The sequence below is a fragment of the Lichenostomus cassidix genome, chromosome 13, assembly GCF_008360975.1.
Source record: "Lichenostomus cassidix isolate B80296 chromosome 13, HeHo_3.0, whole genome shotgun sequence".
NCBI lineage: Eukaryota > Metazoa > Chordata > Aves > Passeriformes > Meliphagidae > Lichenostomus > Lichenostomus cassidix.
The window spans coordinates 18,127,202-18,149,793 of NC_139494.1; the positions used below are offsets into that span (position 1 = coordinate 18,127,202).

A 22,592-nucleotide genomic window follows, 5' to 3' on the forward strand; every position below is an offset into this window, starting at 1 on the left:
GTGCCCACTGATCAACCTCCACCCCTTTGTCACAGAGCAGGTCACGTCTCGAGCTCTGATCATACCTGTCATCCAAACAGGAAAGAAGGGGCTGAAATATGGCTGTTGGCACCTGGCCACCATCGGCCCACTCTGCAGAGATAGAAACCTTCCAAAATAATGATTTTGATGTGGTACAGCCCTGGAGGACTGAAGCACCTCCTTTGAAGCCCACGGTGACCAGGCAGCCATCCTGACTCAGCCTCTGCCTCGGGTTCTGTGCTGCCTTTAGGTGACTCAAGCCCTCAGAGAAGCGCAGGGTTTGCACAGCCAGAGAAGTGTTGTGCAGCAGCTTCATCTGGCAGCGCGGGGAGAGGAGGCGGATTTTACACACAGCCTTGGAAAAGAGGAGAAAAGGGGGAGGCTGGAGTCAGCTGAAATGTTAACATGACAGTTCTCCTTCTGTTCCCTGTTGGAGCAAACCTGAGCCTGGATTGCCAGAGGATAATGTCACATTGGCAATTGTTTTGTTACTATGACCATATTGCGTGAATGGGAGCGACAGAGCAGGGCAGGAGTGGGTACAGGGCAGGAGCACTTGCTGGGGGCCAGGCTGGGCTTGGAGGGGTGCTGAGCCCCAGGACAGGAGCCCGGTGTCCCCACCAGAGGCCAGGCCAGCTGCCCCTGCACATCCCAGAAGATCCATCCCTTCCTGAGCAGACCCTGGGATGTTCAAGTTCCCCCCAGGCTGCAGAGAACCAGCAGCAAAGCCCAGAATGCTGATCTCTGGTAGAACACCCAGAGGGAGCCAAGGTCTGCCCCAGAACCAGGCAAGGCTCAAACACAGAGCTGCTTTCCCCTTGGCTGCTGAAGCTGGATCTTACATAAATGTTTTCTTGTCCTGAGGATGGTAATTTTCTCTCTCCAGCATGTGTTGTGTGGGGCTCTAATGCCCTGATAAAATGCTTCCTGGTTGGAAAGCTGTGTGAGCAGTGCCAAGGAAATGGCAAGGCGTTCCAGATAATTATGCTTTAGTAGAGTTTAATCAAAGAAGCTGTGGACTCGGTTAGCACCAGAGGCGTCCTGCAGATGCATTGATTTCCACTCTGAAAGCCATATCTGTGTGCTGGAGCATGTAGAGAAACAAAAAGCCAGGATTGTGAATCCTGGCTGGAAGACAGTTGGGATAAGTCTGATAAATCAATGTACAAATGGGCTGTTTTATTTTTCAGAAAAAAAAAAAATAAAGAATAACTCTTACTCTCCCACCACCTGAGCTTCTTTCCTTTGGAGTAAACACGTTTTTGTTTGAAGAATATTTCTCTGGTTGGTAAGTAGAGATGTTCTTTGTGATCAGAGAGGCTGACATACTTTATCCTCTGAAGCTGAAGTGCTTCAGCAATCCCTGAATATTCCTCATAGCTGGAGCTGGGACTGACCAGCACTGTCCATAAGTATCAGAGCATTTCTGCATTTCTCATTTGGCTCAAGCTGTAATTCAGGATATGATGGCCCCGACCTGCAACACATCCCTTTTTCTGTCAAACTGCATTTGCTGCAGGCTGTGGAAAATCATCTGCATTTCCAGTGCACAGGTGGTGAGTTCATGGACCTGTGAGAGCCCCGTGCCAGGATATGGCTGACAACAGCCCTGGGGGTGGCAGGATTAGTCAAAATGCTGCATCCAAAGCAGGAGCTTCCAGCTCTTCTGGCTCTAAATGGGGACTGGAGCTGCCACAGCACCCTGAGAGCCAAGACCTGCTGAACCACAGTCCTCTAAAACTGCTTCTGCATTCCAACACCAGGATGCTCACATCTCCAGTGGGCTGAAAAATCTGTTTCTCTCCTCATCTATAATTAAGGAGCAACCAGCTCCCCTTGCTCAGGGGACTGGCCAGAATGCTCTGAACCTGGGCATTTTCAGTGTATTTGTTCTTATTTTTATTGCACTTCAAAATACCAACTTCCAAAGGGGAATGCTGCTCATCATCTGTGCTGTGTGCTGCTAGCTGGAGCTTACACTACCATGCTTATTAAAAAAAAAAAACAACCAAACAAAAAGAAATAGGAAAAATACAGATAGATCACATTTAAATAGTTTCTGCTGATTTATTGATTTGCCCCCCAGCAAAGCTGGGGTCACCTGCAGAGGGATTGGAGCCCAGGGACCAGAGCTGGCTCTGGGGAACTTCCAGCAGCACCAGCAGAGACACTGCAGATCCTTTATTCCTACCTCAAAAGGCTGGTTTATTATAATGGAAACTCTTGTCAGAATAAAGCTATTTCAACTACATTTTCAACTAGATTTTTCTTTCCAACTGCTAGATGAATGCATTGGTCAACCCAAGGAGACTCAGAGAAGCCAGCAATGTGCCCAGCTGGCACAGGGACAGGAGCACAGGCCTCCCACCACGGGCTCAGCCACCCTCTCCACCAGGAAATAAACCCTTGTGATTCTGTCCCTCCTTGCCTTTCCAAACACTGAAAAGCCATCAGTTTTGCACCAAAGGAAAACAATTAAAGCTCAGTCCCCTGCAGGCAGCCAAGCAGTTTCCCACCTCTCCGAAGCTAATCTGAACAGACAAACACACACCCCGGTGTCCACAAACTTCATTTTCAAAGAAAACATTTTCATGTCAATCCCTTTTCCTCAGAATGTGGAAAGGCTGCAGTGTCCCCAGCCCAGCTGTGCTGCCCAGGGCACACGGCAGGAACAGCTGGCTGCCTCCAGCAGGCTCAAACATCCCCTTCCCATGAGGCAAAACAGAGCAGAACCAATGTTGCATTAAAAGAAACAACTGATATTTAGGTATGTGGCACATCCATTAAGTGACTCGAAAGGTCACCCTTTAAAATGTCTGCGAACAACATGCAGAGGAAAATCCCCACCTGGAATACCAATAGGGAGGAATTTCATCACTAGGAGGCTTTCATTTAAAAAGAACAAACAGAAAGCTTTGTGCTTCTCTTATCTCTAATCCTTACCTCTCTCTCTCCAGAGGTTTGCTCCAATTAGTTATTTCATATTAATCATGGTTAGTGTTGCTCGTTTCCTCGTGTCTGAGGCAAAGGACACCCAGCAGCAGTGTTTCCAGCCCCTGCCCTGAGCACAGGACAGCCTGGCTGATGGGGAGATCAAGGGTTGCTTTTTATTTTTCCAAACTGCCAGCACATGGGGAGATCTATTTCTGTAATTGCAGGTGTAAATCTGCCCAGAGGCTGAGCTGTTTGGCCAAAATAGCTGGAGTCAGAGCAAATCTCCAGCATTTTTCAGCTGGGGATTGTTTGATGCTATAGCTTATGGGGATGGTTTCCTTATTTTAACATTTGATGGGTTATCACCTGCTAAAGCCACGTGAGCTGTGGATCATCAATTTGTGTGTAGAGTGGGGAGGCATTGATGAACTTTGTAAAACTAAGAATAGCAGAATAAAGGTGAATAGGGAAAAAACCAAATCCTTCATGTAATACAATAACAAGGGACATAACAATAGATTACTCCAGCAGTTCTAAACCAAAAAGAAATAGATGTAATTGATTTTGGAACTTATTGTCACAGAATGCTTTGAAAAAACACGCTGTGTGAGTGTATGCAGAAAACAAGTAGGAAAACTCCTGGCAAAACTTGTGCCAGTGGCTGCAGTGGTGTACATGTTAGATAAAGAACCACTTTATCCTCCTCCTCTCCCTCTTATGTGCTCTAATGCCCATTTTCCGAGTCAGACACTGCAGGACAGACCTTCATCTGACCCCACACAGCCCCTCTGGTCTCCAGCCAAAAGCCTTGTGGCTCTGCAATACCCCAGAGCACAGCCTGGCTGGGACAGAGCTCCTCGAGCTGTTTTTCCTTTCTCCCAAAGTGCCATGTGATCTGTGCTGCCTGAAGAGAAGCACCAAACTCAGATTACAGCAAACCCCCCCACACTGAGCAAACACAGATCACTGGGTTGGATTTGGGCAGGAATTTGTGTGGCTCTTCCTCACAGCCCACTGCACTGGGTGCTGGTGGAAGCACACCATGGAAAGTGTCACCTTGCACTGCCACAGCAAACAGGGGCTTTGTCTGGGGCTCTGCTCAGGCTTGCAGGTTTTCCTCAACATTTCTCAGTGATAAACAACTTCCTTTTGATTTTAGCCTCTCAGCATTAATATGATTCAATTTTATCCCATTTCAGTTGGACCTCAATTCCTTTGGCAAATAAAAAAGGCTCCAAAACCAGAGATTTTGAGAGCCAGAGCACGTTTTTTGTGTCTGAGAATTGATAGAGCAGCAGTGAATGTCAAAGGCAATAAAAATTGTCCAGAGCATAGTCTTTATCTCAGACACTTGACCCTCGTGGCAGCAGTGCAGGTTAACTCACCGTGGCCGGGCAGGTCTGGGCAGTTTTGGTCTGTGTCTGCAGGAACCCCAGGCAGAGCCAGCTCCACCTCCTGACTGCATTTTGTTTCATCTCTTGTCGAACTGGTTCTAACACAGGCATTGCTCCTGAGCTACAGACAAGGAGAGAGTGACAAAATGCAAATGCAGGGTTTGTCATTCCCTGGAAATCCTCAGCACCCAGGGCTCATCCCAAGGCCTTGGAGACTTTCCAGGTGTGACAGAGGGGCTCAGGGGCTCCTGCACTGAACCACCTGCCAGCTTTTCCTGTGCCACCTGAAGGCTTTTGGCTTTCCTAGATACAAAGCAAGACTGGCTGGGAGTTAATTTCCTGCCCTATCCCCATGCCACAAGTGGTAATAGGGAATCCTAACAGGACTTACAAACTAGAGGATGATGGATGGAGAGTGAGCAATTCTGTCCTCTCCCCTTCACTCCCAAGCATTTCAGGGAGAATTGGATAAGAGACTTTCTTCGATGGATGGGAGTCAGTTGAAGTAAAGATGCTACATACACTTGATCTTTTCTGCTCTTTAATTAGCCAGAGCTGGATGTTAAATTTTACTTTACTGCTACCTAAAGACTCCAAACCATTTCCCTGTCTGCTCAGCCTGAGGAAGGCAATTCACACAGTGCCCAGGGATGGACACAGTTGGGATGGACACAGCTGGGATGGACACAGTTGGGATGGACACAGCTGGGATGGACACAGTTGGGATGAACAGTGCCTGTCTGGGATGTGGATCCACTCAGTGCTGGCTGAATTCCTCCCTGTGCCACAACATTTGCTTGGCACCCAGGTACAGATAAATTCATGAATGCTACTGAGGCCAGAAAAATTTAAGCCTTTAACCTTTTATGATCAAAAACATCTGTCTGAAGTTTTGAGGGAAACAAACAAAAAATATTGCAAATGGGAAGTGAATTTACATTTTTAACATTAAAATGCATCAATAAATAATATTTGGTATTATTCTCTGCATTGCTTATGCAATAAAAATGAGTAAGGATACAAAATTTTAAAGAAGAGCCCTCTGAAGACGTAAAAATGCTTTGGAAATATGAATTAATTACAATTTACAAAATCCGCCTAGAGTCAGAATTATTGTCCAACCTCTTCAAATTCAAGTTTAAAGAACTAACCCCAATTCCACATGGAATTAGCATGGTCAAGAACAGACCAGGGAATTATGGCATTTCCTCTTACCATAAAATCCTCATTGCTCTATATCCCAACTCCACCTCACCAAGTTGCAGAGTTTAAGTGGGGGCAATGCACAACACAGAGGAAATGTCTGTGCTGACATCCTGTGCCCAAGGATGCAATGCCCGGGAGCTCCTGCTTTATGGTGTCTGCCTGGTTAAAGAGACCAGGGATGAATAGAGGGGAGCATTATCCTTTCTCATGTTAACACCTCCTTACATTGCTTTTGGAGATCATCAGACCATGGCAGGGTTGTCTCACTGCTCATCAAGCACACATTAACAGCTACAACAACAGAACCTCACCCTGGGACAACTCCTGCTCTTCCCAGCTCCATCCCACATGGGAACCCCATTTCCCACCACCTGGTCCCAGCAGTTTAATAACATCACCCAAGTGGGTACCAAAGGATGTCAAATCCAACAACTCCTTCGTGTTTGTGCCTCATAGAACAGAGCAAATAAATCAGCACCTTCACCAGCCTGTGGCACCTCAGCACTTTATTGGATCTTATTCCTTGCCTGGGAAATGAGGTGACAAGAGGGTAACCTGAGTGGCCTTGGATCGCTGCCTCCCTCATCACCCTCCTCCCTCCCTGGCTGCTCACACCCAGCCCCAGCAGCTGGCTGAACTCAGGCTTTGACTGATGATTTTCTCTCCACGTTCTGACCCCGAGGTGAATATCACTAATCAAAGAACTGCTGGGAGAGACAGAAATGTGCTTTGGATTAAAATGTACAGAATCTGCAACTTTCTTACCAATAAGTATCTGCACCACACTCATCAGGTCAATGCCAAAGGCCACAGTAACCTCCCAGTTCATCAAGTTTAACCTTTCCCAAGTTATTATTCTCATAATTACCTGTATTAAACAGCTGCACTGAAGCACTACAGGCAGAACAAATTGAAAAGTAGAACAGAATGAGGCAGGTCTGAGTGCTGAGTCCTTACTGGGATGGATGGACCAGACCCCCATCTTGTCCACACCGCGTTGCCTTGGCAACTCAGGCACCAGAAAGAGCCATCCTGCCCAGCAAAGCTGAACGCAGCGTCGCAGTGCAAACGTCACACATTGCTTTCTCAGCAGAGCCAAGGATGATATATTTTTGGTTGAGATACCAGCAAAACAATAACAAAGCAACTGAAACCTGTTTTCCCCTGCTTGATCTTTCTTGACCCTGAAATGTTAAAGCACTTGGCCAGTTTGGGACAACTGAGCCTGGGCTGCCCGAGCAATGTGCACCAGAGAAGAGTGACATGTTTCTGCAAATACCTCACAGGCAGCAACTGCAGCTTCACATCGGCACCACAACAAGCTCTTCTCCTGGGAAACGTTCCCATGTTTATTTTACTCCTCCAAGTTAAAAATGTAAATGTTCTCTTTTCCTCTACATCTTCTGTCTTTGCTTCTCTGTGTTTTGCAGAGCATTTGTCCCCCTGCTGGGGCCCACGGCAGCTCTGATGTGTAAGTGTGATCCAGGCTGTTCTCACAGCCCCAAAACCCACCAGCAGCCCTCAGGGAGAGCTGAACTCCCACACAGCAGAGTGAGAAACCTCCTGGTTTGGAAAGTGAGTGTCTGGTGCTGCCAGGCCACTCCCTGGGCATGGCACAGACAGAATCACAGAACCATTTGAGGTTGGAAAAGACCTTTAAATGATGGAGTCCAACTGTTAAACCAGCACTGCCAAGCCCATCCCTCCTCATCCTCCCCAGCAGCAACCTCAGCTTACAGGCAGGATTGGAATCCCAGAGTTGGCTCTACATCGACCATCATTTTCTTTAGTTTTCCCAAGAAAATCGTCAAAATCTCCCACTTCCAATCCAGTATGAGCAAGAAAACTTTCTGATATCTCAAGGACATATGAGGAATGGGAAAACTGCAGCCCACAGGTCTGAGCCAGTGCTACTTTTCACTCTCTTGAAGCGTGACAAGAAACAGCTCCTAGTTTCTGGTTCTGGGGAAAAAAATCGATTATCTTTAGCAGCTTTCTATGTGGCTGCGCTGAATAACACATGACACAACTCTGTGTAGTTACCATATGGAAATGATGAATGAATATGAAATGGAAGGAACAGCAAAAGTCATTTTCCCATGGCCTTGAAATGCAATGGGAACTCAGCTGGGAAGGTGAATGAGAGATCTCAGAGAGCAGCAGAAGCAGACCAAAGGAGGAGCCCCAAGGGTTAACACCTGGGCTCGAGGATCTTAAAGGTCCTTTCCAACCCAAAGGATTCCACAGTTCTAGATTCTATGATTCTACTATTCTGCCCTTGTAATAAAAGCTAAGAGCAGCACATAAATTAGGTGCTTTTTCTTTACAGGATGAGGCTGCTTTGAAACTTCAGGCACAAGTTAAATTAGAAGGAAGTTACTTCAGAAATCTTGGGGCAGTGTGAAGGAGTTGCCAACCAGAGAGAATGATTTATTCATGATCTACAAGCAGCTTACACAAGGAGGGAGTTGCTCCTCTCCTCTTCTCTCCCCCCAGGCTGCACAATCTGCCTTGACACTTGACCAGTTGAAAGTCCATTAAGAGGTGCTTCATTATTGATACTGTAAATTGATTTAAGATGAAATTAATTATACATGTCCAGCCAGAGCCCATGGCAGCATCCCACAAACCCCTGTCCTGGACAGCCTCGCTGAGCTGCTCCCCAGCCCCAGACAGGCAAATGAACAACTTGTTACCTTCTGTAAATATTGTCATTTAAGGCAAATGAACAACTGCTTACCTTCTGTAAATATTGTCATTTAATGCCTTGGTATGGAGTGCTGTTTTTAATACACAGAAGTAATTGCACCCAAACCCTCATTCAATGCCTGGAAGTATTTTGGACCATTACACACAAAGCCTCATGGAACAACCACCATTATTTTCCCTTTATGTTCAAGAATTTTTTTCCAAGAGGTTGGGGTTGTTTTCGTGGCCTTTTTTTTTCTGCTCTGAAGCCATTATTTGCCCCCAACTGAGATTAATAACAGCAGTTTATCACACCACATGCACTCATCAGCCTAGGGGAATACTCCCTGATTTGTCGGTTTTTCTTTTTTCTCCCATAAAATGCTTCATCAGTTCTGACAATGTAAAAAGTAGATCAGGAGAGAAAATTGCAGTTACCACATGATCACACTTCCCATTCTCCAGGATGAAGTCTGAGTATTGATTCCAGTTATTTTTGTGACAGAAGATTTGCTTGAACTCCTGCTCAAGTCAAAGGAAGGATCCCAGTGGACTCAGCCAGTGCAGGACTTACGGAAGAACTTTCACCAAACCTACAGAACTAATTAATTTTTAAGGTCAAGACCTTTTTTCAACGGCAAATTGGCTTGTCAAGTGAATATCATCTTTCCACAGAAAGAGTTTCTGCAGAGAAGCACTTCCTTCTCTGCTGGAGGATGGCAGCCTGCAAAGAGGGCTATTTCAAGGCAGAAATGCTGCTGTGCTGCTCCTGCTGGCCCAGGAGGGAGTGTGGCCCATGGAGCTGCAGGTGCAGTGAGGAGCTCGGGCGGCAGAGGACACATTTCAGCGTCCAATCTTTCTGCACATTATGCAAATTTCCAGCACGGCTCCCTGCTTTCTGGGTCAGCCCTGGCCTGGGGCTGCAGCACAGGGTGAGGAGCAGGGCTGTGCTCAGGGATTCTCATCTCCCAGAGGGTCACACTGCTCTGCAGCTGGGCACCCTGGGGAGGCACCTGGGAGAGCAGCAATCTGCCTTCAGATAAACCCACGTATTTCAAAGGATGCTCTTCATCAGCGGCTGCACTTCTGCCGGAGCAGCGCAAGCACTTCCTTCATTTGCACACATTTTCTGCACAAAAATACCTTCACCAATTCCAGCAAAACATCCTCACACACAAGGATTTGTTACTGCCTTGTAAGGCTGCTAACACTGAAGCTGATGAAGAGGGCAGAGAGAAGGAGTGAGGCAGGAAGTGAGAACAAATCCTCTGCCCTGAGCCCCGCGAGTGCCGCGCCGGGCGGGCTGGGAGCTGCCACCAGCACGGTGACAAACGAGGGTGTTGGGATGGCTGTACGATAAACACGGCATGATGTATGTTTTATGAAGTGTAGCAGCACTCCCGAAAAGGCTGCTAATGTCACCAAACCCACTCAGGCAGGAAAACGGCGCTATTTAAGGAGTATCCGGCTGCACCGGCAGGGAGGCGCGGAGGGGAGGGGAGCGGCTGTCTGGCATAGTCATATTTTGTGACGATGAGTGTAAGGGGCAGGTCAGGAAACTGCAGAAGGCAGAATTTATACCCTGAGTGCCAAAGGAGAAGCTGTGCAAGGAAAAGGAAGAATGAGGAAGGAGGTAAAATAAGACGGTAGCAGCCAAGGGTGGGTATGGCAGCCCGCGGTGAGTCTGCCCAAAAGCCACCGTGATGTCACCTGCCACACCCTCCTGGCGCCTATTCCACCTTTATTTAAAAGTTTGGCCTCCACCAGCTCCGTTATTTTGTTAGAGAGAGGAGATCCTGGGAAATGATGGGAGTGACAACCTACACATAAACTGGATGCTTCTATTTCTAGCAGAATTACTGTAATGGTTATTTCTGACAACCAGGTTGTGGAATAACTTTACCCAACACATTTCCATATCCACCCATGGCAGGAGCGATGCTTTTGCTGGGCAGTGAGTGATCCTTGTCCCCTCAGGATGTCCTGGCCAGGGGTGTTTGTACCCCAGCCCTGCTCAGCTCCCTGCTGCTCTCCCCTCACAGCCCTCTGGAGTTCCCTGCAGTTACAAAAGCCAATTTCCACAGCGTTACCTCCTGCAGGTCATTAATCAACAACTTCAGCTCCAGCAGACATTCCAGGAAAATAAATGGACAAATAAATTCATTCTATCAAGGAAAAGTGATTCATAACCACTTTTTGTTTGTATCCACAGTAATGGAGGATGATGAAATTCAGCTTTCTCCAAGGTTTTTTTTTTTGCTAATATTATGAGACAAGTATATCAGTAGGTTCTTTCTGCCTTGAAAGAACAAATACAGAATAACAAAAAAAATCTTTTCTGAAAGTTCTTATTGGGATCCTAAGTGAATTTTTAAAATCTCTATCTTTGAAATGATAAAAATCACATTTCATGTTATTCTTCGACTTGCAATGTTTTCAAGGGACCACTTTCATTTTTCTGTATTTTCCACAGCCCATCAAAAAAATGCCATCAGAGCAACAGCAAAGTTTTGTTCTGGATTTCAGAGAGACTGCCTTTTAATCTCCATCGTGACACTGATCTATGCCTCAGCAATTCAGTTAATCCCCTTGTGTCTGTTTTCTGTCCTTTCAGTTGCCTACCTTGCCTGCTTAACATTAAAGTTTTCCAGAGCAGGGAATATCACTTACAGGATTTCTGCAGCACCCAAAACATTGAGCCCCTAATCTGCACACTAATACAAGGTAAATGGCTCATTTCCAGGTATTTCTTTTTGCATATTACAATGAAAAGAAGTTTTCAATACTGAAAAGACAACTGGGCTGATTAAAGACCAACCCCTGGAGAAGGACAAGCTCAGTTCCATCTTCAAGGATGCATTTAGAAATTATAGCTCCATTCAGCAGCTGGGAAGAGACTGGAATCTATTATTCGCCAATCAAGTTGTCATCGCCCAGAAGATTAGATGGTGGCCCAGGAGACAGAGCCAGCAGAAGTTTATAAATTTCTCAAGAATAAATAGTAAAAAAGAAAATGAAACTTAAGGGGGCTTGGTCAGGGTGGTGGGGTGCATGGGGGCAGGGAAGGCCCAGGGAGCAAATGAGCATCACCAAGGCTGTGTGACACACAGTGTGGCAGGTGAGCAAGAGCTCCTCAAACCACTCACAGGGCAACCTCAGCAAGCACAGCCTAAATAAAATACAGTGAAATATCAGAAGGTGAGAATGAAGCACGTTGAACACCACCAGCCCAAGGATGGCCATTGGTGTTCCCTGTGAGATGAGAGGCTGAGGGAGACCCTCGGGGAGCTCCTGCTCCCTCTGGGCTGCAGCAGAGGCTGATATTGTTTGTGGGTGACAGCAGGCTGGGAGTGATTGTGAGAGCTCTGGAGGACAAGACCAGAATTCCAAGTGCTCTTGATGCCGTGGGAGTGCTGTGAAATCAGTGAGATGAAGGCAGTTACAGGATGCCTAGAGAGGAGAAATCACTGCACAGGCAGAAAATGGAGAACATCTGGCAAAGCAGCAGGATGGCAGGAAAGGCTCCTTTGGTGCCTGAATAGGAAACAGCAGCTCTGGAACAGCCTGGCCTGCAGAGGACCAAAGGACACAGCCAGGACAGGGCTCTGCAGATCCGCCCTCCAAAGGGCTGGAAATGAGCCTCTGCTCAGCTGTCACCACCTTTGCCTCTGGAACTCTGCAGTCCCCAGTGCTGGCTGTGCCCAAGGACATCCCAAAGACATCAGCTGTGTCCTGATGTCACCACACAGGGCACTGGGAACCCTCAATTTGGGACTGCTTGGAGCAAACCACAGTGAACAGGACACTCTCAGGGTCACATCTTTCCTCCCAAGTCCCTTGGGCCACCCCAGAGTGGCCATTGATATCTCCTTCTCCCAGAGCAACCCCAGGCACCCCCATGAAACAGAAGAATAAAAGGAAAAAAGAAATTTTAAATGTGTGTTTTTAGCAGAAATGTTACAAAATCATTTCAGATCCTTCACTCTGAGTGTCCCATTATCAAAACACAAACAGTCATCTCTCAACCCTTAATACAGTTGGAATTATCTTACCTGTAGTCTCCATTATTCTTGGTGACAAGTGAATGGTATAAATGCCCCCCAGCCCTCAGATAAATAACTTCCCACACAGATTAGGTTAGATGATGCAGTGCTAACAAACATATCCATGAAAAGAAAACAGACGTGCTAATCTATAACGATTTAGATGAAGGAAGAAGCCATCAATCTGTCAGGAGTTATCAGGTTGTGTTTCTCCCTGTGTTGCTGCAGAAATTTGTATTTAAGCTCTGTACCCATGCTCCTCTGGAGATTATGCAGTAATTGCAGCTGGAATGCAATTTTTCAAAAAAAACGTAGGGATCTACCAAAAAGGGATCCATCCCCCAGGTGTGACAGAATGCCTTGACAAGGAAAGAGTTTTCTCTTTGAAATGTGTATTTCCCTAATTAAAGAAGCCCTTAATGTGTATTTCACAGCAGGAATAAAGGGGGAAAGAGAGAAAAGCAACATTCCAGCACTGCTGACAAAATAAACAAATGGGGGCTTCAGAGAAGCTGTGCCATGTGTGTTGACAAACATTTTGGGCTGTTTTTTGCTCGTTTTGTCACTTTCCTTCCTCTTTATCTTAGAACACATTTGTTGCTTCCCCAACCCACTCAACACTTCCCAACCCAGGCAGTCACACCAGGATTTGCTCTTCCTGGGGTGGTTTCTCCATCACCTCAGGGGAAATGAGAAACCAAGAGCAGCCCCCAGCTTTTCTCCATCTCATTCCAAGACCACCCCCAGTGCAGGGCAGCCTCAGCCCAGGTCGCTGTCCCCACCCCACCCTTGCACCCCTGAGATCCTGGGGACACCAAGGGACAAACCTTCATTGTCACCACACTCTGCTCTACACCAGCTGAGACTCAAGGGAACCAAATCAGCAGAAAGTGGCATAAAGTTGTTTTAAAAGCTCTAAAAACAACCCTCAATTTTTCTTCAGGCAACCTGTACCACTTTCAAGCCTCACAGAAATTTCAAGACCCCAGCATTTCATTAAGCTGCAAATAGGAATAATCAGTGTGCTCACACAGAGAAAAGATCATTCCTTTTATTGCGTTGTGCTGCTTAAAATCTGCCTTTTTCTGTGTATGTTGAGTGATAATTCACCCCATGTTTTCTTTAAGGAATGAGAAGGAACACCTCCCATTTCTACATCAATTAGAAGCATTTATACATGAAACAACTGATAGTTATTTGCCCAATTGCAGCAATGCAGCTTTAGTCCTACTGATGCCAATGAATTGGTCATGTCAGTGACTACAGGGGATGATTATGGGGTCACTCAATGCACCATGTGCAGAATGCTGCTGGAGGAAATCCATGGCACCTGAACAGTGATGGCCAAATCCCACAGCATTTTGAGCATGTCAGGTTGGCTGGAACGAGACTGAAATCCTAGAGTCATAGAATTGTAGAATGGTTTGGGCTGGAAAGGACCCTAAATCTCATCCAGTGCCACCCCTGCCATGGGAGGGACACCTTCCATTGTCCCAGGTTGCTCCAAGCCCTGTCCAGCGTGACTTGGACACTGCCAGGGATCCAGGGGCAGCCACAGCTTCTCTGGGCACCCTGTGCCAGGGCTTCCCCACCCTCACAGGGAAGGATTTCTTCCCAAAATCCCATCTAACTCTGCCCTCTGGCAGTGGGAAGCTCCTCCATCCTCCTCCAGCTGCTGCAGCCATGCACAGCAAACCCCAGTGACAGGTCAGGGGACAGGGAGAAGTAATAACAGATTCTCTGAGAGACCTGACTGCAGCATTGATCCCACATTTGATATTGGCCAGGAATGCATCCTGTGGCCGAGGGAGATCTGCCTGCCTGGCTGAGCTTTGTGCAGCCCCTGGGATGGAGCCTTCCCTGGCTCTGTGCTGGGGGATTTGATCGGCACTGACTCATTGCAGAAAGTGCCATCTTCATCACAAACAATTCCTCACAGCAACACAAAATTCCTATGAAACCTCTCATCCAAGCACTGACCAACCTGCAACCCGCTGAGTCTGCAAGAGCTGATCAGATCAAAGACTGAAGTGCAATGGCCCCGGGCAGCAGAGAGTACAAAATGCAATCTACGTCAATTCTGTGAATATTAATTCTACCTTAAAAATAAAATAGAAAAATAGGAAAATAACACCTGCATCTCTGCAAATGCTCTAAAGTAATCTGTGAACTATATGGCTATTCCAGAACAGAGCAGAGCACTGGTTTATAGGGTGAGCTAAACAGTTTTGCACCTCCCTGACCATATGGACAGCTGGGCTTGACTTTGGTACTGTCTGTGTTTCCCACTGTGACACACACAGGTTTGTCTCCTGCAAATTTCAGAATCCTTTCCTTTGTGACAATCACTTTTAGAGGCACATAGACATGTAAGACCTGCAGAACATTAATTTTTTGTCTAAAGTATGGGCAGGGTATTCAGATACTGCTGAGTTCCTGCAGCTCTGAGTGTACCATGTCTGCTCTTGCCTAGAATGGGCAAAACACTCCCTCTAACAAACTTCCCCAACATGAAAATCTCTGATACAAAACAAACCCTGGTGACCCCCCTGCACAGGGTGCCAGAGAAGCTGTGGCTGCCCCTGGATCCCTGGCAGTGTCCAAGGCCAGGCTGGACAGGGCTTGGAGCAGCCTGGGACAGTGGAAGGTGTCCCTGGCCATGGATGGTGGGGAATGAGATGAGCTTTAAGATTTATCACCCAAATCATTCCATGATTCTATGATAATGGAGCTGTAAATGAATTGCCCACGTTTCAGAGAGCTGTGGAGATGTCCCTGCTCAGGAGCAGAGGGAATCACTCCTCCAGCAGGTACCCTGCACAGGGCTGCCTTTGACACTCTGCAGCCCTCACTGCTCTGGCTGTGTTTCACTGCTTTGCTTTCAGTTCCTGACCTGTTTCAACTCCTGACTCACCTGCAGATGAGCCTCTCTCTGCAGACCTTGCATCAGTGGCTGAAGTAATTCCACCTTTTTTCTGGAGCAGGGCTCCAAGTCCAGCCTGCAGTAGCTGTGTTTGAAGTCTGCGCAGCCCCGGCGTCAATACCCTTCCCATCACTCAGGTTAATGAGCACAGTTCATCAGCCCCATCCCTTTGACTCCTTCTCTCCTGAAGGGAAAATAATGCATTTAACATGTCAGATATTTAAAGGGTTCTTTCATGTGCAGCCTCAGTTCATCGCTAATAAAATACGTTTCACTCTGCTGTTTCATTCCCTGTGCATTCTGGGCTGTATTGAATGTAAGATAGAGCTTCTTGCCACATTTCTTAGCAGAAAATAGACATCTGAAGACTCATTAAAGCCTTCCAGACTTCCAGTTGCCCTCTGTCAGGTGCCATTAAAGAAGTGCTGTAAGGCAGAGCAGCAGCAAGCACTGGCAGGAGCCCCATGAGGATTCTCCCTCAAACCCCTCCAGGCCATGAACTCCTCCAAGCCCTCCTTGCTGGAGTGGCAGAGAGCAAGTGACCTCCACAGAGCAGAGGTTCATGGCAGGAGCAGTGCAGCACAGCTGGCTTTTCCCAAACACCCTGCTTTTCCAGGAGGAATTAATTCCTGAGATGAAAGCATCACTCATTGGCTTTCAGTCTTTGCCTCTGACAAGTTTTTTAAGAAAGACACAAACTTGAGGCTGTTTGTCCTAAGCCAAATGAACGTCATTCATCACCTTTGGAGAACCACTATTCACTGAAAGCTAATGCCTCCCAGAGCTTCTGGGTTGCAAATTCCTTTATAATACAAAGTTAAAACTAACCTCTGAAATGCAAATAACCCAGCAACCTCCACGAGATGATTTATGCCATGCTATCGTTTCCATGAAAATAAATTAAAAGAAGAAAATGTAATTTAGGGTGAACTGCATTGTATATTAAAATAAAAGAGTGACATTATGTCTGCAAAATGGAGCACGATGTGTCACTGCCATTGCTGCTGGAGGTTTAACCTTCCCAAACGTGGAGAAAAGGATTCTGATTCATTTAGCTTGATTTTGTATACAACCCATTTTATGGCTTCGGGCACGTCTTGGAAAGACATGTATTTTGATTTCTTCATGTTGGTGTCGTTTCAAGGGAAGGCAGAAAGTTTGATTCTCAGTTAATGTTTGAAACAGAAAAGGAGAATGAAGAGTTTCCTGTAGGAGAAAAGCAACCCCAATCCCTGCACATGCACTGAAGGTGGGATGTGCTCCTGGCACTCCAGGATTCCCCCAGGAGAATGAGCCCAGGGCTGAGGTTTATATATATATATATATATATATATAGTATATATAGGGTATATATTCAGGATCATCCATGGGGTCACCTCATGGCTGGGAGGACTCCATGGGAAACACAACCTCAGCCCAGGAAAAAGCTTTGAACGAACAAAGATGCACCAAGAGGGACAAAGCCCAGGGGAGAGGAGCCTTTCCTAGAGGGCTGCTGGAGGCCAAACCCTGCAGGAGCAAGGCTGGGAGGAGCTGCTCTGGATCTCCTTCCTCTGCCACCAGGGCACAGCCAGAGCTGGGGCTCCTCCGGAGCTTCCCCTGCCCGAGGGAACTGCACCTCCCTGCATCTCACCTAATGGTTAATGCTAACATTTGGAGTTTTGTTCTGCTCTATTAAACCTTATCAAATGGAGGGGAAAATTCTGTTTTGACAAACTGAGCAGATATGATGAAGCCAGATGGGGTAACAGTGCTCCACTCAGCAGCAGCTTGGCCTCCCAGCTCCTCCCAGCTGCACTGCAGCTCACTTTGGGCTGAACGGGGAAGAACTGGAATTGCTCAGTGCTGCTGTGCTGGGAGTGCCCTGAGTGCCAGAGGCAGGGCTGTCAGAGCCAGCAGAGCCACGGCTGGAGCTTCCCCAGAGGGATGTCCCACTGCATCCATCTGAGCCCAGGGACACTGTTCTGAGCCCAGGGACACTGTTCTGAGCCCAGGGACACTGTTCTGAGCCTAGGACACTGCTCTGAGCCCAGGGACACTGCTCTGAGCCCAGGGACATTGATCTGAGCCCAGAGACACTGTTCTGAGCCCAGAGACACTGTTCTGAGCCCAGGGACACTGTTCTGAGCCCAGGGACACTGTTCTGAGCTCAGGACACTGCTCTGACCCCAGGACACTGCTCTGAGCCCCGTTAATTGCACAGAGCTTGTCCTGAGCTGTCACCAGACACTCCCAGCTCCAGGATCCTGGGGCAGACACGAGCTCAAGGAGAGACAAAAAGGCTGCCAGAAGTTAAAACCTGACAAATAGTTTGTGCACAGAACTTGGGCAGGTTTTGAGGTCTCACATCCACATGAATCACCACTAGCACCTTATAAAATCTCAGGATTGATCTACAAGGCTCTCCCAGTTTCATTTTAAATCATGAATTTCATGCAAGTAAAGACATGGGCCTTAGTTTTATTTTTATTACTACTAATAGCTGTAAGAAATAGCTGTGCTATTAAAAAGCAACAGCTGCTTACAAATGAACAGGTCTTTTCTAAATCAGGGTCATTTCTCCTGGTAACAGTAAGACCCTGTCAGGTAATCGTAATCCTGACAGAAAAATGCTTCACCTTCACTGCTGGCCTCTAAGATAGTAAATCTGAGACAATCTGCCTGGTTCTTGAAATATAATTCCTCTTTACTAGAACTGATCTTCTAAAACAGGCTGGGGGATGTGGCTCCTCATTCCTCCTTTTTCTCTACATTTTCACTGGCAAAGTCTCAGATTTGCTCAGGGTTGTTTTGTTCATCCCCCAGTACAGATGTTTTTGCAGAAAAGGAAAGTCTTCAAACAGAAAAATATCACAAGCATCGGCCAGGGACTGCAAAATCCCAACCTCCAACAAGGATTCTGCCAGAGACAACGTGGCCTTGGGAAAAACCACCTCTCCTCCCTGCAGGACCTCCATCTGCTGCTCACTAATAAAATGGGATTATAAAACTGCCCCATCCCGAAGGGCAAGTAAAACTGTGAAGGTGAACATTGCAGTACAAGTGAGATACACTTTTACAGCACAGCAAACCCCTTTCCAGCCTCTCTTCTCTCCTGTTCAGAGGGAAGCAACTCCATTTCTACCAGCTTTGCCATTTGCACAGATTTCCTTCAGCAGGCAGCAGATTAAAGCTAGGACAATAATCCATAGCAATTAATTTATTCAATGAATTTAGCCTCATTTTCTGTTCCCAAAATGTCTGCAAGCTATTTACCATTTTTGTCGTGGCTTCCTCATTATTCACAATTATTGCACCGTAACTCTGGGTCTGTGAATTACTCTTGAACAATCGGCTGAGCATGTTTTGGAAGCTCTTTGGGTTGTTTCAATGCCATCCCAGGGCACAGTGGCTCTTGCTCTGTACTCACCATTAAGGACAAGAAGAAAGGGAACAGATGGGGCCAGGATGAAAAGAGCTGCATTCCCCAGCTTCTGCAGGAGAGAAAGCAGAGCCCACTGGAGAGCCACCCCTTCACTGCTCCTGGTACTGCAGTATTTCCAGCTCTTGGCACATCAAGAATTCCTCTTTAAAACACGCCTCTAGAAAAAGATGGCATTTTTTTTAGAAACTGCGCATTTTTTGGTGTCTGAATATTTTTTTTATGTTGGTTTAAGTCTGTGTTTCCATAACTATTTCCATCAGCATGGAGAGTTACTGTAACATTAACAAATTCTCTTTAATTTCAACCAAAAGAGGGAGTCCTTCAAGGTATGCTAGCAGAGAGAGCACCAAGAAGAGGCATTTTAAGAAAAACAGAGTGGGGTTACTGGTGGGTAAAGGGGCTGCTGGAAAAGTCCATGCAAGCTCCCACCAGACTTGCTTCACAGAGTTTCTGAGGCATTTTAGCATTTTAATGTGTTATTGGCTTAGCAAATAAATAAATTACAAAGTGCCAAAAGAGCTTCTGGAAAATACATTAAGGCAATTTGCAAATAATTGCAGTGAGTTGGGCTATTATGACTTTGACTTCTGAAGTATAAAATCTCCCAGAGATAATGATGATAATCATATTGAAAATAGTTGCCACCCTTTAATCTTCCAAGACTAAACAGAGATCTTTGGGAATTTGGGCCCCTGTCAGTCTAATTGAAGATCTGACAGGAGCATAATGAGGGTGGATGGCAGGGAGGTCGCCTGGGTGGCCATGCAGAATCCATCAGCAGCTTCATCTCCTGCACAGCCTCATTTAAACAGCTCTGTCACACTCAAAGGGCTGTCAAAGACACTATTTCCAGGACAGATTTGGATCTCAGCACCTCGGCTGGGCACAGAGAGATTCACTATTCGTTTTATGGACAGCTCAGGAAAAATGGCACCAAACCCCCAGAACCAAAGGCATTTGCTGACAGTTCTGTTCAGGTGCAGGATCACTACTGGGAGCTTCATTTTTCTCAAGACAGCAGAAATACATCCAAAATGAGCTGTGCAGAGCTGTTTCCAGCAGAAACCTCCTTGTGCCCCACTGTATCAGAGCAGAGATGCTTTTCCTGCCCAGCCATTCTGCTGCCCAGGCTGGCATTGCTCTGCCCAGGGCACCCCCAGCACCCTGGGCATGGCAGGAGGGGCAGCAGCACTGGGAGCATCACAAAAAAGCCAGACTAAATCCACTGCAACCTCTCAGCCTGGTCTCCATTGCTGCAGTCCTTGTGCAGCTGGATCTAACTCAGAATTCCTGTTCCACCAGGAAGGGAGAGCTGCCCACCTTTCTCAGAGGGGGGAAGAGTCTCCATGCAAGGACTCGGGGAATCAAAAATCTGGAGACCAAAAAGGGTGTTCACAGTTCTCAGACATCCCTGCCATCTCCAGGCCGTTAGAGTTTGGTTTTCCCTTATACCTAACCCTGATCATGTGGGCTCACCAGCATTTGAAATTTCCTATTTCTGAGTATCATCAGGTTGCTCTCAGCAGTCCTGCCTGTGACATGCTGGATGGACCTTCCAGCCCTTGGTGTTGTAGGCTTGAAATGCTCAGGAAGAGTCATACTTCCCCTTAAGTCATCCTTTAGCCAGGCAATACATACTTAATTCCTTCCTACTTCCTCATAAATCCTATCCCAGCTTTAACCATTTCAGTACACAATGGATCATATCCACCTCCCCAGCCCTGGCAGGGTGAGCAGAGCCCTGCTGAGGCTGGCAGGGGATGCACATGGAGACACAACTGCAATTTCTCTGCACGCAGCACCTCTAACCCAGCAGGATGTACTTGCGCAGTCTCACAACCAGAATTCAACCCACCTCTAAAATATCTCTCAGAGTCTAAGTTTCCAATGTGATGCTCCTTCATCACAAGATTTGATTTATATCCCTGGTTCTCCAGCTCTAGAAATGGCAGTGAGGCACCTCTCCCCCTCTCTGCACCTTCCAGGATGCAGAGCTGATGGGAGAGCTTGGCTGTAGGGATGGGGAAAGCCTCCCTGCAAGAGCCAGGTCAGGATCACAAATTTTAATTCACTTCTTCTCAATATCTTCAGGTTATTTTCCCCAAAAGTGGGCTGACAAACTTCATCTTCTTCAGCTCTCTGGCAGCAAAGCCGTGGTACCAAATTTGTTGTGCCTTCCCTCCCACCCAGCAGCTTACGATGGCAGAGGCTCAGCCAAGGTTTCCAACACGTTGGCGTGGAAAGCACTGCCAGCCTTCTGCTGTTCCAGGGAAGGAAAGCTGTGGGGTTTGATAGACAGCTAGATAGATGGATACAGCCAGAAATATGCTTAATTATGCAATGTCACATTTCGGAGTTATTGATACTGCTCTCCCTTTTTGGAATAACAAAGACACATTTCAAAACTTGAGTTAAATTACAATAAGGGACCAAATCTATTCATTTGGACTATTTAAATGGAGGGCTTTTTCTTCAGTAGCTGTGGTCCTGATTGTGCAGCACAGCTCAAGTGATGCTGTTAAAATCCTCCACCCACAACTGGTGTGTTGAAAATTAGCCAACCCAGAGCTGCACACTATTATTACTTAATACATGTTATCTGTGATCAAACGCCATTCCTGATACAAGTATCTAGAAATTCGCCTTCAAGCTGTATTTTATGGGGATTTTTTTGCTAAACAATTCAGTCATGCTGGACATCAGGAAAGCCATTGAACTTTGCATCTGGAGCTAAAATAGAACCCTTAAAAATTCCTCTCCAAGTCAGCTTATTGTACACCTCTCCCCTGCTCTGAGTGCCACGAGCAGGACAGCAGCCTTTGCCCTCAGCTCTGTGGCATTTCATCCTCCTTCCCACCTCGTGTTTGAAGAAAAAACAGAGATGTTATTAAACAAAACTAAAGACTCACCTTATGTACCTCATTAATTTTCACCCCAAGTGTGCTGGACAAGGAGCAGGGTTTTGCCAAGGAGGGGAGAAGGTCTCATGGAGTGACAGCTCTCACAAATCTCTGCTCTTGTCTCCAGCACAGAACTTCAACGCTGGCAAAGCACAAGAATACACACATTGATTTTCCCAAACATGAAATTTATCAAATGACACAAATCAGCCAAATGACATGAAAATATATCTGGAGACTTCATAATGTCACCTTCCATCCTGATAGGGTTTGACAGACACCGGCTGAGGAGAGCTGCTTCAAGCTGCAGAACACCATTGCAGGGTAAGATTATTCTATCACTTTAATAGCAGCTATTTTCCTGTCTCTTAGGGGTTTTCTTTCCTTCTAATTTTACAGCTGTTACACCAGTGACATGCTTTCTACTATTCTAGTTAAAATTGCATCCCATTCTCAAATCAAAGTACATTTTGTTATACACTGAGGGAGGAGATGGAAGAATTCCTGTTCCATCACATCTGACAGAAGGGTGGGAAGGAAACTAAGGCAGAGCAACCTCTCAGCACTTGGCTGTCTTGTGTGAGGAGGTGGTGAGCATGAACCTTCCATGTTTCATGTTTCCATGTTTCAGGAACATTCCTGGGCAGTCCAGTATCTTCCTACTTTTTTCCTCTCCTCCTTTTTTCCTCTCCTCCTTCTGTGTTATATATTTATTTCTATTGTGCCAGTCGGCAGCAGCTTCTCATATTTCTTCTCAGACAAGACCACACTTTGGCTTGAATAGCTAATAGAATTATTAAAATTATTCCAATTTAGCTCAGAAAAATAAAATATCCGAATTTTCTCTCTCCACTTCAGTTTCATTGCACAGAAACTCCACAATATTTTTAAAAGCTTGATCTGGTTTTTATCATTAGTATCAAGCTTGATCTGCAGCAAATGAAAGAAACTTACACTAATTTCTGATTTGCTTAACAGCATGTTCAGCTCACCTCAAGTGCCATCAGCCTCATTTTCCTAATAGCGCTTTTTCTGCAAATCACTTTCAAATAATGAGGA

General features: G+C 46.4%; 1 long non-coding RNA gene across 2 annotated transcripts in view; it reads right to left on the reverse strand.

The window, feature by feature from the left end:
- LOC146431450 (uncharacterized) overlaps positions 1-21,865 on the reverse strand; it is a 30,599-nt gene extending 8,734 nt beyond the window's left edge. For both annotated transcript variants that reach the window (XR_014854981.1, XR_014854980.1), the window contains exons 1-4: positions 21,786-21,865; positions 21,543-21,675; positions 18,619-18,790; positions 15,201-15,393 (exon numbers count right to left, since the gene is read on the reverse strand). This is a non-coding gene — a long non-coding RNA (uncharacterized LOC146431450). The remainder of the gene's footprint in view (positions 1-15,200; positions 15,394-18,618; positions 18,791-21,542; positions 21,676-21,785) is intronic.
- Positions 21,866-22,592: the final 727 nt, after the last annotated feature.